This window comes from Anolis carolinensis, chromosome 4 (assembly GCF_035594765.1).
Source record: "Anolis carolinensis isolate JA03-04 chromosome 4, rAnoCar3.1.pri, whole genome shotgun sequence".
Lineage (NCBI taxonomy): Eukaryota > Metazoa > Chordata > Lepidosauria > Squamata > Dactyloidae > Anolis > Anolis carolinensis.
In genome coordinates this window covers 13,268,309-13,281,652 of record NC_085844.1, presented here as the reverse complement: position 1 = coordinate 13,281,652, position 13,344 = coordinate 13,268,309, and the positions used below count along the sequence as shown (strand labels likewise).

Here is a 13,344-nt window from a genome sequence, read left to right as displayed (position 1 = left end):
AGTTGTTTTTCAATAACACCTGGGTACCCAAAGTGGGTAAAAACTAAAGAACACTGACCATTATGTAAAGTAAGTAAGTATGTAATATATATATATATATATATATATATATATATATATATATATATATATTGTTGGCCCCAGAGTTCGACACAACTAAACTTAATGTCAGGAGAAAACCTTTACCTGGCCCTATGTATCTACGGAGTCTCCTTCCAAGGATTCAACAGTCCTTTGAAGACCTCGATGAGGCTGATGTGGCCCTCGACGAAAATGAATTAGACACTCTTGTCCTACTATTTTATAGGAGTTTGCTACCTGCTAAGTCAGAAATGCATAGAAGATGCACAGTGACAAACTGATCCAAAGCATCATTTTAATATCCATGTTATAAAGCAGTTGTTTTTTAGATTATGAAATGGCTTGAATCAACTTGTCATGAAGGAAGAAAGTCAGCCAAGTGAGAATTGTTATACATGAACGGCCAGCAGTGTTTACCACAAGCTTGGCAGAGTTCCACCACTCTTTGGGTTGTTTACTTATTTTGCCACATGGCAGCTCATCTGATTTTACTCATGTGCTTCTCTGCACTCTTACAAAAAAGCATGTTCTCATTTTCAGAGATGCACAAACCCACTGTTATCATTTCAACATTTCACCAGGCTGACAATATTCCTGCAGCATTTCTTTAAGTTATTAACAATATTCAACTACAGTAGCTCTTCAGAAGTTGTTCTCTCATTTATTGGCATGGACAAAGCTAAAGATGAGGGTAGCTGCAGCATTTAGAGCACTTGAAGCTTCTCAGTTGTCTATATCATCTTCTGCTTTTTTAATCAAATGTGAGTATTTTAAATTGAAGTATCCTATAAGGCTATATTTGTATCAGAAAACATCAAGGCGTACACTGATAACATTTATTCTAGTTGCGTTCTAATGGCCTGTCTACCACAATGCACAAGATATAATATAAATGAAGAGATTTCAGATTACTTTTCCCCTAATGAAAGTGCCTCCTATTTGAATGGGTGTATTTCTTCAATATATAACAAATATTTAACTGAAGAATTGCATTCCTGGACTAGACAAAAGCCCTTTTAGTCTGGTATTCTATATACAACAGGCAGAGTTCACAGGGAAGACATGAAAAAATTAACTCCTCTTTGTCATTTCCATCATGCATTTAACAAGAGAGATTATTCTTAAATAAAATTATGCAGCCCCGATACGTTTTATTTAACTATCATAAGTAAACTTTCAACACAGCAAGGTGTAGTTTGTGTGTATATTCCAAATATTTATACTTAACCTTTCAAAACAGATCTTCACAAGGCTAACTGGGCTGCAAAGTTTTAAAAAGGCGTAGAAACTGTAAGAACCCACTGCATTCGTCATTACAGACTCTGAACAAGTTTGGGGGAAGCAGATGAAGTATAATTCTCAAACTTCAATTTTCCAGATGTTTGGAACTTCAAATCCCAGAAGCCTCAGTCAACTCAGGGATTCGGGGAGCTGCCATCTAAAACAACTCAATTAAAAGACCGCAAATTTCCCTTCCAACTCAGAAATTATTAAAATATAAAATATTAATTACAGCACCCAGCTAACCCAAATGTTACAAGAACCAGCAGGAAAGATTTATAATTGGCACTGAAATTGAAATCATATAAACATGTATCCCTATAAATGATATCATGGGGACATTTTGACAGTTTGAGTATCACCGTAATCACAGTTCCTGGTATCTGTGGCCAACCACTTTATCCTTGGGTGAGATAATATAAAGAGGTATTCAGCAGAAGATCTCAGTATTTCCAAAGACTTGACAGATCATGAAAAATGATAACACTTCCCATGAAATATTATACATATTCTAGGCAGTAGAAATGATCATATATTCCAGGTTTGGGATGCTCCAAAAACATACAAATCCCAAACTACAGTCATCCCTCAACACTCACTGGGATTTGGAGCACAGGACACCTATGAAATTTAAATTTAAATTTTGACCTAAGAGAAAACATCTCTAGGAATTTCTAAGGTTCTCAAGCACAACTTCCTCTGGAAACTGAGCATAGGATTGCAGTAAAGAACCTAGAGAAGTGTTCTCACTAAAAACCAGTAAGTCTTTCAGCAAGTCTGAAAGAAGCCACACTTGAGGATTTAGAAATTCTGAGAGAAATTATTCTTAAATCAAATCCACAAAAGTCAAATGTAGAGGGATGACTTAAAATTACATATTTGGTTTGAAGAATATGTGAATTCTTATAGCACACAATTCAAAACACAGCACTACAAAATGTGGACTCATTTATTGTGCTTTCCTTCGACTAAGATGTCTGGGTAGAACTTCAAGAGAAAACCGTTCTTGAATACAATAGCTACAAAAGAGCCCACAATAACAGAGACATAACGGTCTGCCGTAATTTGTTGCAATCACAGGAAGCTGCTCCATGCAGAAGGACTCACAACCCGCCAGGAGTAATTTCAGTGTCTGCCGCCACCTCCCCACAGAGAGAAAACCCATTTCCTTATTTGCAAGTCCAGCCCATCTTGGCAAATGCCTAGAATGTTCCCAGTATTTCTGCCTTCTTTCTCCAGAAGGTGAGAGGAAGAGATATTGGAGTTAGCTGCCGTCCAAATAAGGATTTCTAAGGTTTCCACGCTTGCTATTTGGCTCTCTAACTTAGTTTGACCATGTGAAAGTACTGTAAATAAAACGAGCTTAAATATGACACAATTTAAGCAACCTAAATTGTTTTATATTGCTCTTTACTGTCATACATAGCTTTAACTGCTTTTTCCTATACACTGACTTGAAATAGAAATGTGTTTCTGTGTGTATGCCTTCAAGTTAACTAATGATTTATGGCAACCTCATGAATGTCAGTTTTCTTATGCAAGGAATACCCAGAGGAGATTTTGCCAGTTTCTTCCTGTGAAATATAACTTATATAGCACAAGAAACACATCAGTTAATTAATTAGCAGACCAACCAGTTTTCGCTCAATTTACATGTCAATCCCAAAGGAAGAAACTCGTGTCTCTGTAGGTAAGAAACATGTTACAGTCATGTGTTTGTATGAATCCAACCCTTTCTATTCCTCAATGCTGGTCATCAGAGTTGATGTGCATTGCAATACAACAACATTCAAAAGGTGTTCTTTGATGCTTCTTTGAAAACACATGTGGAAAATTTGTGGGGGAGATTCAAATCCAAAAAGCAAATATTCTAAACTCTGTTTAGGGATGGTTGTATGCTCTTTGTGTTAAACCCATTCTGGGGATTGAAAACCAACTTCTAATAAGTTCATACACTTTGTACCACAATTATAGCCACCCAGATTTCCCACGTGATCACAACTCTCCAAGATTCACCAGGCAAGCTACTGTTTTCTAGAATTCCGTTTACCTTTTTCTCAGCAAAAGCTTGTTCTCTGCTTCTGGCAACTATTGCTCTCTTTCCCATATTGATAAAAAATGAACAAACCAGTCATCTAGAAAATTCCCAGAGAGAAACCACAGCCATAATAGTTTACTGCAGAGAAATTGTTTGTTCTTGCATGCCTTCAAGTCATTTCCAACATATGCCAAACTTATCATAGGACTCTCTTCATAGTTTGTTCAGAGGGTCTTTGTCTTGGCCTTCCACTGAGGGCAACAGAAATTGCCTTATTTTCTTCCACCACTTACAAAGTCACTTTGACATAAACTTCTACAGACTGTGTTTTAGCTGCTGTGCATATTTACTATGTGCTCTTTATTGCATTGGTTATGAAACTTTAGAGCCTTTTTATGCAAGTTGCACTGAGCACAACTTGGAAGGGAAATGACACACACATTTAATCATGAATCACCTGTGGATTCAATTATGTAAAAGCATAAGCCACAATAAATCAGTTAGCCTTTCAATGTACAACAGGTTTGTTTTGGGGCTTCACCTTGCAAATTCAGAGCTGCACCTTCAGAAATTAAAAACTGGAGCATTTAATCCACTGTTTTTATCTTAATTGAAAAGAGGAAGACTCTTATGATTTGAAACTGCAAGAAAAAAACTGAGCTATCCTCCACATTTCAGCAAACCCTTAACCTACCCATTTCATATGCCCCAAAAGGAGTTCAGAACTCACTTATCACAGCAGACAGATAGCACATCTACAATGTATAATTAATCCAGTTTAACACCACATTAATTACCATGGCCCAATGCTATTTAATTATGGTTGCTGTAGTTTTACATGGCCTTCAGGCTTCTCTACCAAAAAGTGATGGTGCTTCATTGAACTACAACTCCCATCATTCTATAGCATTGAGCCATGGCAGTTAAGAGTGTCAAGCTGGATTACTTATACAGTGTAGATACACCCAGATATACTAGGGATCCAGTCCTCTCATGGGTAGGGAGAAAAGTTTCCCTGTTCATGGAAAGCACGGCGTAATGAAACATTATTTGAACTGCCATTGTTTGCATCTTGTTTCATTCTGAGAATACTGATCATATATATGGTGCATATACAATAGACTCTCAGTTAACCAGAACTCTCAAGCATTGAATCAAAAAATGTATCAAAGAATGCTTTGTTACATACGGCATTCACATAGCTGTGTCTCTTAATGTGTCTTAATTCGCTTTCAATTACTGTATTTCTATGTTAGTGTCAACACAATACATAATTTATGTTATGGTACAGTATGGGATATAGTATTACTTAGACCGATTTTAGCAGTAACTCTCCAGCAACAGGAAACAACATTTATCCTGCATTTACCAATCCCCACAGGTGCTGAATAACAGAGAGTCTACTGTATATCTGGAACAGAAACATTTCACTCTGGGAAGTGGATTGCAACCCACAAGAGCTTATGCTAAAATAAATGGGTGAGCTTTAAGTGCGCCATGTGTTATATTCATATAGGCTCTCGTTCCACTGTACAACACAGGATTAAGGAGAAAAATCTTGAGCACCACTGAGCACAGAGATTAGTGAAAGTGTCCTCTATCCTTTAAAAGCAGCAGCAACAACAAAAGATTAAGATGACAGCAAAACAGGAGCGTTACCAACCCTGTTCACCTTCAGGGCGGCATTGGGAAGGAAAAACTGGAAAAAGAACAAAAAAGGTTCAGGAAAGAAACATGAGAATTGACTATGGGCCATGCAGTGTTCAAAGAGAGCTGGAAAATAAAAAGCAGGAATTTTCAGGAAGGACAGAGACAGCTTTAAATCCTCTCTTATATATACAGTGGGCACTTGGTGTATGCAGTTAAAATGGTGTCAAACTACATAGATTCTACAATGTAGTGAACTTACAAGCAAATCAGTTGGTATTTTAGTACTGTCTCTCTTTTGATTAACTCATCTTAGTAACTTCATTATATAATTGAGGGGATGCTATAACTTGTTAGGGAACCACTAACTTTACTGATAACTGACATGGTGTTAATATAGTGGGCCCTCGGTATCCACTATGGTTTGGTTCCATGGATGCTCAATTCCTATTAGCAGAGCAGAATGCTGCTCCTTATATAGAATGCCTAATGAAGGTGTGCTTTATGCATCATTTTTAAATATTTTTAAACTCTGGATGGTTGAATCCATAAACGTTGAACCTGAGGAAACAGAGGACCAGCTGTATTATTCCTTGAAGAACTTCTGTTCAAGCACCATCGAAAGGGGGAGCATTTATTGAGCCACATTTATAAACCATCCATGCAAGCAGCCCAATAAAGTACATTTCCATCCTACTAAGAAAAACCCTGTAACATAGGCTAATAGTAATCTGAGAATGATGAACTACCACAAAGTCAACCCTTTATTGGATTTTAGTGTGTTTTAATCTTTGTTCTATGTCTAGCTAACATATATATTTTAATGGTCTTCAGTTTTCTATACATATTGTATCTCTGTTGAGTCCCGGCTTAAGGGGTGGTAGGTAATAAAAACTATTTTTGTTCTTATTCCTGCAGGCCTACACAATTTTAATGACAGGTTTTAAATTTGCATCTTATGTGTTGCCGAAGGCTTTCATAGCCGGAATCACTGGGTTGCTGTGAGTTTTCCAGACTATATAGCCATGTTCCAGAAGCATTCTCTCCTGACGTTTCGCCCACAGGCATCCTAAGAGGTTGTGAGGTTTGTTGGAAACTAGGCAAGTGAGGTTAATTTATCCGTGGAAGGTCCAGGGTGGGAAAAAGAATTCCTGTCTGTTGGAGGCAAGTGCGAAAGGTGCAATTATCCACCTTGATTAGCACTGAATGGCTTTGCAGCTTCAAAGCCTAGTAGATTCCTGCCTGGGGGGAATCCTCTGTTGAGAGGTGTTAGCTGGCCCTGATTGTTTCATTTCTAGAATTCCCCTGTTTTCAGAGCGTTCTTTATTTACTGTACTGATTTTGGAGTTTTTTAAAAAAATACTGGTAACCTCAATTGCCTAGTTTCCAACAAACCTCACAACCTCTGAGGATGCCAGCCATAGATGTGGGTGAAACATCAAGAGAATGCTTCTGAAACAGGGCCATACAGCCCGGAAAACTCACAGCAAGCCAATTTGCATCTTATGTTTAAACTATGTTTTGTGCATTTTAATATGTATTTTATGGAAATATGTTTTAATGTGTGTATTATTAAAATGTTTTTAGATGAATGTGTATTTTAGCAATATTATAACTTGCCTCCAGCCATGAGGTGGGAAAGAAATAAAAATTATTATCAATAATAATTAATCAATATTGCAAATAAATCTCAGGTGTTTTTTTTTCCAGTGCTACCAATGAATTGATTATTATGCGTATTATGTAAGTTCCTCTAGAGAAGCAATTGGACATCTGGTGTCTGATATTGTTATTACTATTGGGTAGCTGTGAGTTTTCTGGGCTGTATGGACATCTTCCAGAAGCATTCTCTCCTGAAGTTTCACATACATCTATGGCAAGTATCCTCAGAGGTGTTGAAGGTCTGTTGGAAACTAGGCAAGTGGGGTATATACAGTAGAGTCTCACTTATCCAACATAAACGGGCCGGCAGAACGTTGGATAAGCGAATATGTTGGATAATGAGGAGAGATTAAGAAAAAGCCTATTAAACATCAAAATAGGTTATGATTTTACAAATTAAGCACCAAAACATCACGTTTTACAACAAATTTGACAGGAAAAGTAGTTCAATACGCAGTAATGCTATGTAGTAATGACTGTATTTACGAATTTCGCACCAAAATATCACGATTTATTGAAAACATTGATTACAAAAAGCCGTTGGATAATCCAGAACGTTGGATAAGCGAGTGTTGGATAAGTGAGACTCTACTGTATATGTGTGTAAGGTCCAAGATGGGAGAAAGAACTCGTCTGTTGGAGGCAGGTGTAAACACATTCGGGAGAATTACAGATTCTTGGATGCATCTCAATGGATTGTCCTTGATGGAAGTACCCAGGATGTCAAGGAGGAGGAGGAGATCAATACTTTACACCTACACAACCCACTTCAACAGGAACACTTTTCAGGAGATCCACACATTACCTTGCACAAAAGGGACCCTGTCAATCCTCAAAGTCCAGGTTGGGAGAAAGAACTCTTGTCTGTTTGAGGCAAGTGTGAAACAATCAGGGCCAGCTAACACCTCCCAACAAAGGACTGCCTCAGGCAAGAAGCAGCCAGGCGTTGAATCTGCAAGGCTATTCAATGATAATCAAGGTGGCCAATTGAAACATTCACAGTTGCCTGAAACAGACAAAGAGGACTTTCTCCCAACCTGAACATCCCACAGATATATAAACCCAATTTTCCTAGTTTCCAACAAACCTCACAACCTCTGAGGATGCCTGCCATAGAAGTGGGCAAAACATCAGGAGAGAATGCTTCTAGAACATGGCCCTGGAACATGACCATAAAAACAATCCAATTATTCTGGCCATGAAAGCCTTTGAAAACACATTACTATTATTATCATCATCATCAGTATCATTACAGTAGAGTCTCACTTATCCAAGGTTCTGTATTATCCAAGGCAGGCTGCTTTTTAGTAGTCATTGTTTTTGTAGTAAATGTTGCAATGTTTTGGTGCTAAATTCGTAGATATAGTAATTACTACATAACGTTACTGTGTATTGAACTGCTTTTTCTGTCAATTTCTTGTAAAACATGTTTTGATGCTTAATTTGTAAAATCATAATTTAATTTTATGTTTAATAGGCTTTTTTCTTAATCTCTCCTTATTATCAAAGATTTTCACTTATCCAAGGTTCTGCCGGCCCGTTTATCTTGGATAAGTGACTCTGCTGTATTATTATTATTATTGTATGACACAGCAAACAAAATAGATATGCTGGATTTCAGATCACAAAATCACAAGTCGAACACTTCCCAAGTGTCTAGGACTGTGTGATGTATTTTCGGATGATGCGTTCAGATCCCAGTAGGGTGGCCTTTTGCAGTTGACAGATGAGACTATACTGTAATAATAATAACAATACTCTGGCAGAAACCAGTGCTGGTGGTCCCGGTGGTGATGGGCACACTGGGTGCCGTGCCAAAAGATCTCAGCCAGCATTTGGAAACAATAGACATTGACAAAAATTACAATCTGCCAACTGCAAAAGGCCACCCTACTGGGATCTGCGCACATCATCCGAAAATACATCACACAGTCCTAGACACTTGGGAAGTATTCGACTTGTGATTTTGTGATACGAAATCCAGCATATCTATCTTGTTTGCTGTGTCATACAATAATAATAATACAGTAGAGTCACTTATCCAAGATAAACGGGCCGGCAGAACCTTGGATAAGTGAAAATCTTGGATAATAAGGAGGGATTAAGAAAAAAGCCTATTAAACATAAAATTACATTATGAATTTACAAATTAAGCTTCAAAACATCATGTTTTACAAGAAATTGACAGAAAACGCAGTTCAATACACAGTAATGTTATGAAGTAATTATTGTATTCACGAATTTAGCGCCAAAATATCACAATATATTGAAAACATTGACTAAAAACATAGCTTGGATAATCCAGAACGTTGGATAAGTGAGACTCTACTGTAATTACTGTATTTACAAATTTAGCACCAAAATATCACAATATATTGAAAACATTGACTACAAACATGGCTTGGATAATCCAGAAGCTTGGATAAGTGAAGCTTGGATAAGTGAGACTCTACTGTATATGTAGTATACACACATATATATATGAAGAGAAGGAATAATAAAGTACCAAATAGTCTACTGTTGGGACATGTTTCACAGACAAAATCAAAACAATACACTAAAGCAACAGGTCAATACAAAGAAGAAAGTCATACCTGGGCTAACAGACTCTCAGAAGTGGCCACCAACCACCCCAAAGGGACCCCCTCAGCCGTGAGGCCTCCCCCTCTTTCTTCCTTCAAGGCTTTCCTGTCAACGGCTGCTGCGCGCGCACCTCTCAACGGGCCGACAGAACTCCTAAGGTCCTCGCAGCGCCTTGTTGCTGTCTGAGCGCGCCGCGCCTGGCGCCGGAGCTTTTATACTCTCCCGCTGCCAAGAAGCCACGCCCCCTTCCCGAGGTTCTAAACACAAACACACCCAAGCAATGTGTCTCTCTCTCTAGCCACGCCCCCGAGGCTAATTGGCCCCGCCCACCGCGGGGGTAGGAAAAACAATACACGAGCGCCGCCTTGGGGGTTACAGAGCCCCGCCCACTTCCCCTCAGGCCACGCCCCCTTTTCTCTTTTGCTCCCTCCCTCCCTGGTTACTTGGAACGTGCCTTAGTCCTCGCAGATGTGCGATTTCGGACCGAACCAAGTTTGGAATGGGGGGTGGGGGGTAAGAGGAGGTCTATTTTATTTTTAAAAATATTGAAATTGTTATAAAATTTTCGAATTGTTCAGGCTCTTATTTTATATTTTAACTAGCTGTGCCCGGCCACGCGTTGCTGTGGCGAAGTCTGGTGGTATGGGAAATAAAGTATTGAGGAATTGGTGGTAGTTAAGGTCAAGGGTAAAGGTTTTCCCCAGACATTAAGTCCAGTCTTGTCTGACTCTGGAGGTTGGTGCTCATCTCCATTTCTAAGCCGAAGAGCCGGCGTTGTCCGTAGACTCCTCCAAAGTCATGTGGGATGACTGCATGGAGCGGCGTTACCTTCCCGCCAGAGCAGTACCTATTGATGCACTCACATTTGCATGTTTTCGAACTTCTGGGTTGGCAGAAGCTGGGGCTAACAGTGGGGGCTCTCTCCGCTCCCCCAATTCAAACCTGTGGCCTTTCGGTCCAGAAGTTCAGCAGCTCAGCGCTTTAACACGCTGCGGCATCAGGGGATATTATTTCCTAAAGGTTGTGAATATACAATATTTCTGATTGGTTTTTTTTGTTTGTTGGAGGCAAGTATGAATGCTGCAATTAGGAAAAATGATTAGGATGTAATGGCCTTGCAGCTTTAAAGCCTGGCTGTTTCCTCCCTGAGTGAATTTTTTGTTGGGAGGTGTTAGCTGGCCCTGATTGTTTCCTGTCTGGAATTCCCTTGTTTTCAGAGTGGTATTGTTTGCGATATTTTATGTGCTTCTACTGTCTGTGGCCCTGAGAAAACAGAGGATTTGCCAGACTTTGATGATGGGAATACTTTGTTGGGAGGTGTTAGCTGGCCCTGATTGTTTCCTGTCTGGAATTCCCGTTTATTTACTGTCCTGGTTTTAGAGATTATATTGTTCTGCATTATTCTATCCCAGTAATTATTTCATATTAAAGGAGAATCTCACTTATCCAACATTCGCTTATACAATGTTATGGATTATCCAACGCAGTCTGCCTTTTCATAATCAATGTTTTTGTAGTCAGTGTTTTAAATTCATTGTGATATTTTAGTGATAATTTGTAAATACAGTACAGTAGAGTCTCACTTATCCAACATAAACGGGCCGGCAGAACGTTGGATAAGCGAATATGTTGGATAATGAGGAATTAAGGATAACCCTATTAAACATCAAATTAAGTTATGATTTTACAAATTAAGCACCAAAACATCATGTTAAGACAACAAATTTGTCAGAAAAAGTAGTTCAGTACACAGTAATGCTATATAGTAATTATTGTATTTATGAATTTAGCACCAAAATATCACGATATATTGAAAGCATTGACTACAAAAATGCGTTGGATAATCCAGAACGTTGGATAAGCGAGTGTTGGATAAGTGAGACTCTACTGTAAATACTACATAGCATTACTGTGCATGGAACTACTTTTTCTGTCAAATTTGTTGTATAATATGATGTTTTGGTGCTTAATTTGTATAACGATTACCTAATTTGATGTTTAATTGGCTTTTCCTGAATCCCTTCTTATTATCCAACATATTCACTGATCCTGCCGGCCTGTTTACGTTGGATGAGACTCTACTGTATATTTCTAATCTTATATTATCTGCTCAGAACTGGATTATATGAGGCTCCTTCTTCACAGCTGTATAAAATGCCCACTGAAGTGGATTATATGGCAGTGTGGAGTCAAGATAATCCAGTGCAAAGCAGATAATATAAGATTATAAATGGGTTATATAGCTGTGTGGAAGGGCCTTGAGTCTACACTGCCATATAATCCAGTGCAAATTAGATAATCTGTGGAAGAAGTCTAAGTGAGGCCTAAATCGGCCTGTCCCCTAACTGAAACCTGGCTGTCCCTTGGTTGCTAGGCAACCAAGTGGGCAGAGATTAGCCCTCTAAACTGGCAGCAATTGGATAAAAAAAATTATTGCTCTCCCTCTAATTAGGATTTTATTTTTCTTTTCTTTTTGTTGTATCAACCTTGAGGCGTGGATGATGGGTTGTGTTGTCAAATTTTGAGGTTGGGGGGCCTGTACTTTTGTTGTTTTGTGAATTGCCGTGATGCCATCACTCTTTTATATATATAGATTTGACACTATGGTTCAATCCTATATAGCAGGCATGGGCCAACTTGGGCCCTCCAGGTGTTTTGGACTTCAACTCCCACAATTCCTAACAGCCTATCGGCTGTTAGGAATTGTGGGAGTTGAAGTCCAAAACACCTGGAGGGCCCAAGTTGGCCCATGCCTGCTATATAGAATTCTGGGATTTGTAGTTTGGTGAGGCCATAGAAGGCTAAAAGGATTTGCAAAACTACAACTCCCCTGATTCCATAGCATTGAGCCATGGCAGATTAAACTGGTGCTAAAACTGCAGTGTAGATGCATCCCTAGGAATGGAAATAGGCACAAGGAATGCAGAATACACTGTTTTGGGGCTGTAGCTCAATTCTATATAAATTGTGAATTCACAAATAAATTGTTATTATTTTCATAGAATAATAAAGTGGGCAGGGTTATATACTCCCTAGGGGTGCTGTGGTTTTTAACTTTGAATTGGTTTCAATGGTTTTTAACTGGGAATTTTTAAAAATACGGTCTATATTTAATCCTGTTTTAATGTTTGTATACTTTTATATTTTTAATTGTTATGATGAAGGTTTAATGTTTGAGTCCCCTTCGCGGGAGATAAAGCGGAAATCCAGCATATATATCTTGTTTGCTGTGTCGTACTCTGTCTTTGTGTCAATAGCAATAATAATAATAATAATAATAATAATAATAATAATAATAATAATAATAATAAAAAATAGGAAGAAAACTTGTATTGTTTTGTTAAAGGCTTTCATGGCCGGAATCACTGGATTGCTGTGAGTTTTCCGGGTTGTATGGCCATGCTCCAGAAGCATTCTCTCCTGACATTTCGCCCACATCTACTATTCTATGATTCTATGATTCTATGCCTGCCATTTATCTGTGGAATGTCCAGAGTAGGAGAAAGAACTCTTGACTGTTTGAGGCAAGAGTGAATGTTGCCATTGGCCAGCTTGATTAGCATTGAATAGCCTTGCAACTTCAAAGTCTGGCTGCTTCCTGCTTGGGGCAATCCTTTGTTGGGAGCACCTGATGAACCAACCTGGATACAGCAAATTATCTGAGAACACGGAAATGCTGGACCATTCGAACATCCACCATGTCGGACTACACAAAGAAGCCACTGAAATCACCAAGCACGTGGACATCAGAAATGAGGAGAAAATGAACAAAATCTGACTACCAGTATCAAAAAAACTCTAACATCAGGGGAATTCCAGACATGAAACAACCAGGGCCAGCTAACACCTCCCAACAAAGGATTCCCCCAGGCAGTAAGCAGCCAGGCTGCAAGGCTATTCAATGCTACTCAAGGTGGCCAATTGCAACATTCACACTTTCCTCCAACAGACAAGAGTTCTTCTTCCACCCTAGACACTATTCCACAGATATATAATAAACCTTACTTGCCTAGTTTCCAACAGACCTCACAACCTCTGAGGATGCCTGCCAT

General features: G+C 38.8%; 1 protein-coding gene across 3 annotated transcripts in view; it reads right to left on the bottom strand.

Annotated features, from left to right (window-relative positions):
• The window catches only part of ndrg1 (N-myc downstream regulated 1), an 88,894-nt gene that overhangs the window by 49,371 nt on the left and 26,179 nt on the right, over positions 1–13,344 (bottom strand). Inside the window, exon 1 of one of the 3 annotated variants that reach the window (XM_008108184.3) lies at positions 9,304–9,485. The exons of the other annotated variants lie outside the window; for them this stretch is intronic. The gene's annotated coding sequence lies outside the window, so the exon portion shown is untranslated. Of the gene's footprint in view, positions 1–9,303; positions 9,486–13,344 lie in introns of those variants that run through there. 3 annotated transcript variants of the gene reach the window in all.